The 4,790-nt window shown below is 44.8% G+C and overlaps 1 pseudogene; it reads right to left on the bottom strand.

Moving 5' to 3' along the window:
• Window positions 1-3,007: 3,007 nt before the first annotated feature.
• Window positions 3,008-3,753, bottom strand: LOC103292780 (ferritin heavy chain-like; annotated as a pseudogene).
• Window positions 3,754-4,790: the final 1,037 nt, after the last annotated feature.

Raw genomic sequence — 4,790 nt, 5'->3', positions numbered from 1 at the left:
CAAAATGAGGTTTGCTGACCTATGACTCTCTGAATAATTTACTTTAAATAAATTAACACTCGAATTTACATTTACCTTTGAAAGTCCATTTTACTGGAGACACGGAGGATGCGCTCCCTGGAGACACCAGCCTCTGTTGGCCTGCCTTGCTAAGAATCATAGTGATGAAATGGCTACTTTTTCTGGAGAAATCTCCCTGCCATTGACACTCAGACCATCCACTAGAGGTGCTCCCCATTTTCACAGTGGCTCTTTGGTTTTTGCCAACAAGACAAGTTTAGCACCCAGATGGGGGCAAAGGACAGGGATGGCATTGAGGAAAGAAAACCCACTATAATGGAAAAGCTAATATTACTATAGCTAGAAGTAAGTGCAAAATTATTTGCATGTATGATCTCATTTAATCCTTGTAGAAACTCTATGAAGTAGAATCTGGTGTTAATCCCATTTGCCAGATAAGGAAACTATGGCTTAAATAGTCAACTTGCTCAAGATCACATACCATAGTAGAAATCATATTCAAATGTAAGGATCCTTAAGTCAGAGTCCAGGTTTTTTTCTTTCAAGTAATTATCAAATGATCAATAAATTGAATATTCAAATTTACATAATCATTATAAAAAATGGAAAAAAGAAAAAAATATATAAAGAAACAAAAAAATGGCCTTCTCATCAGTTTATGTTGTTCATTATATTCCATAAATGAATGAGATCATGTGATATTTATCTTTCTCTGCCTGGCTTATTTCACTTAGCATAATGTTCTCCAGTTCCATTCATGACAGAGAAACATTGATCAGACCATTAAACCTCAGAGAGAAGGTAGGGGAGGGTGGGGGTAAGGGGAAGAGATCAACCAAAGGACTTGTATGCATGCATATAAGCCTAACCAATGGACACAGACAAAAGGGGGGTGAGGGCATGGGGGTGTGTGTGTGGGGGTAATGGAGGAATAAGGACACATATGTAACACTGTAATCAATAAAGAAATTTTTTTAAAAAATGACCTTCTCTTAGTACCCAGGGTTAATTGTTACCCAGAACACCCAGGGTTGATTATTTGGACATATTTTTTTCTTGTGAGAAGATTATATTTCTGTTTTCCACAGACTGAGAACATTTCTCTGTGCTTTAGGGAAAGGGGTGGGTAGGTTGGGCCTTTCGCAGAGTAGAAAGGGAAAGCAGGGACCTTTTGGCCCATTAAAATGAGTGCATGATTTAGCTGGCCTTTCCAACTGGCGGCGGACCAAAGAGGCTGATGGGCATAGCAGGTTTCCTGGGCACTTGTGGTTCCAGCATATGGAACTGCAGGGCTGCCACAGCTTGGCAGTGGCGTCTCCGCCTCCTGGCTCAGGGCGTGGAACAGTCCTGGCCAGCGGAGGAAGAACCAGGGGCAAGGAAGCCACCGAATCCCTCGTCCGGAGATGGTACCTGCAGGCTGAGCCAGGGAGCTCCGCATCTTACTCCATCCACACACCAACGTCCAGGATCCAGCCGCAGAGCCCGCTGGTGAAGAGCCTGCGCTTTAAAATCAGAGCTGGGGTGGAATTCTAGCTTTGCCATATTGGAACTGCGTGGATCCTGGCTATGGTGCAGCCTGCGACGTTTCCATTTGCTCCTCTATACACGCAGGCGCTCCAGTGCAGCCGGTCAGTGCGTGGGCACCAGCGTCAGGCTCAGTGTGGCCGAGTCCTAGTAACATGACCCAGCAGCCAGGGGGCCGTGGGAAGGCTACTTAGCTTCTCTGGGTCTCCGTTTTTTCATATATTGAAAAAGAATAATGTCACAGGTGAGGATGAAATGAGATTTTACGTGGGACGGGCCCAGTGTTAATATTTGGAAATATTACTTGTTTTGTTATTACTATTTAAATGGGGGGTGGAGTGGGATTAGAGTATTTACCTCGTATTACTTTTGTGAAGGTTAATTGAAATAATATAAATAAAGCACTTTAAAAAATGTATTTTGTTGGAAGTTTAATTGCTTGGGTCAAATACCTTTAAGTCAACCTGAGTTCCTTTTTATCCCCCTAAAATCATTCTACCAGCAAATATTGTCATCTCTCCTGTCAAAATATTTTTATTTTTATTCTTTATGTTTTTTTTTTTATTGATTTCAAAGAGGAAGGGAGAGGGAGAGAGAGGGAAAAACATCAATGATGAGAGAGAATCATTGATTGGCTGCCTCCTGCACGCCTCCTACTGGGGATGGAGTCCACAACCCAAACATGTGCCCTGACCTGGAATCTAACCGTGACCTGCTGGTTCATAGGTCCATGCTCAACCACTGAGCTATGCTGGCCTGGCAAAAATTTTTAAGAATTCAGCCATGCCGAAACCGGTTTGGCTCAGTGGATAGAGCGTCGGTCTGCGGACTGAAAGGTCCCAGGTTCGATTTCGATCAAGGGCATGTACATTGGTTGCGGGCACATCCCCAGTAGGAGGTGTGCAAGAGGCAGCTGGTCAATGTTTCTCTCTCATCGATGTTTCTAGCTCTCTATCCCTCTCTCTTCCTCTCTGTAAAAAATCAATAAAATATATTTTTTTTAAAAAAGAATTCAGCCACTTTTCACCTCCTCTCCTGCTACACCCTAATCCAAACTGTTATTCTCACCACAATTATTTCCATTACAGTCTACTAACTGGTTTTCTGACTTCTGTCCTTGCACCCATACAGTGTATTCCCAGTCCAAGAATCTTTAGTTTAAGGTGTTTGTGTTTTTTTAGATTCTTTTACCTATTTTTTTAAACTGATATACAATTAACATATAACATTATGTTAATTTCAGGTATACAATGATTCTACATATGTATATATTGTGAAACGATCACCACAATAAGTCTATTTAGCTCCATAGTTTTGTTCGTGTGTTTGTGTTTTTTAATTTAAGAACTTTATTTATTTAAAGAAATGGTAAAGCTTAAACATAAAAAGTGAACGTTTTGCAAGGGCGATAGGGCAATATGCATGCTCAGCATGGTGACCAGGGGAAGTCACCCCATGGCTATCAGGAAGGCAGTCCAGGCTCAGTTCTGGTGCTGGCATCCCGCGTGAGCGTGTCAAAGAGGGACTCTGCCAGGCTGGATGTCGGGGCTCCCAGCTTGCGCAGTTCGCTGATACTGACTCCCAAGTTGTAGGTGAACTTCACCTCCTGGTGCAGGTGATGATGCGCCAGGAAATCGCACAGGTGGGCGTCGTTCTTGTTGGTGGCCAGCTGGTGCAGATCGACCAGGCTCTGCTTCACCGTCCTCGCCACGTGCAAGGCGCTTTTCATAGCTTCCAGGCCGCTCTCCCACTGGTTGCGGCCAGGCGTCCGGATATCTCGCGGGCGTTTACGACCCCCTCGCTGGTCCTGCAGCCTCATCCATGTCTGGGCTTGCTCCCACTCCTCCCTCGACTGCCACAAGCTCCAAGGCCTGGTCCTGGCGGTCGAAATAGAAGGCAATGGACAGATACACGTAGGAGGCGTGCAGCTCCAAGTGGATCTGGCGGTTGATAGAGGCCTCGCACTGGTAATTCTGGCGCACTTGGGAGATGGGCCCCACCACCACCAACCACCACCACAACTGGAGGCGCAGGACGCATGGGTGGAAGTGCAGGGGCCATGGCTGGAAGCATAGGTAACAGGTTTTCCAGGGGTGGCCCTCCGGCCAAGGTCAACAGAGCCTCATGGCGAGGGCTGAGGATCGGGCTGTGGAGTGGGCAGCGGCCTGGGCGAAGGCGGTGGCTTCTCCGGAGACGGATCATTTCCATGGTGGTAGATGAGGGCAGCTGAAAGCTGAGTCAGCAGTGGTGGTGGTGGGGACCTCGAAATGTCCCTGGGGTACCCTACCTGGGTGGCTGGAGACAGGGGTCTCAGGTGTTAGGCTGCAGGCAGCTGACGGTTGGCTCTGAGGTGGGACCACTAGGTCCATAGTTTTTTCTATTTTACTAGAGGCCCGGTGCATGAAATTAGTGCAAAAGTAGGCCTTTGCAACCGTGGCGGCTGCCTGGATCCCTCCCTGGCAGCCCCAGCGGCTGCCTGGATCCCACCGCTGAAGCCCTCTTAGTCCAGAAGGTCGTTCGGTCTAATTAGCATATTACCGCTTTTACTATTATAGATTTTTTCATTTGAAATACTGACTCTCAGAAAAGTTTTACAAGTAGTACAGAGAGTTCACATATATTCTTTACCCAACTTCCCCTAAAGTTGGCACCTTACACAGCATAGTACAATGATCAACACCAAGACATTAACACAATTAACTATAGTTTATATTGAAATTTCACCATTTTTCCTTATTGTTTTTTTTCCCTCTTCCTGTCTGACAGCGCACCAAGTTGTTATCTCTTTAGTCTCCTCCAATCTGTGACAATGTCTCAGTTTTTCCTTGACTTTAAGGAACTTTTGGTCAGTTATTCCGTAGAATGTCTATGGCCTGGGTTTTGTCTCCTGTTTTCTCATGATGAGATTGAGAGTATGCGTTTTTAGCAAACATACCACAGAAGTTATGGTGTGTTCTTTCCAGGGCAGCATATTCAGCCTACCTAATATTAACCTCTTATTGGTGATATTAACATTAACCGCTTACTTTCAAGTGGCGTTAATTGAGTTTATCTGCTCTAAAGTTACTGTGTTTTCTATGTAATTAGTTAATATTTTGGAGGAGAACATTTGAAACTGTATTCATATTCCTTTCTGTTCAGATTTTCACCCAATTTTAGCACACACTGGTGGAACTTGCTCACAGCAACTATTACTGTGGTATTCTAACGGTGATTTTGTATTTCTTTCATTCTTCATTTATGAA

Source organism: Eptesicus fuscus, chromosome 13 (assembly GCF_027574615.1).
Source record: "Eptesicus fuscus isolate TK198812 chromosome 13, DD_ASM_mEF_20220401, whole genome shotgun sequence".
In the NCBI taxonomy this organism is placed as follows: domain Eukaryota; kingdom Metazoa; phylum Chordata; class Mammalia; order Chiroptera; family Vespertilionidae; genus Eptesicus; species Eptesicus fuscus.
This window is presented reverse-complemented; position numbering and strand designations above follow the sequence as displayed.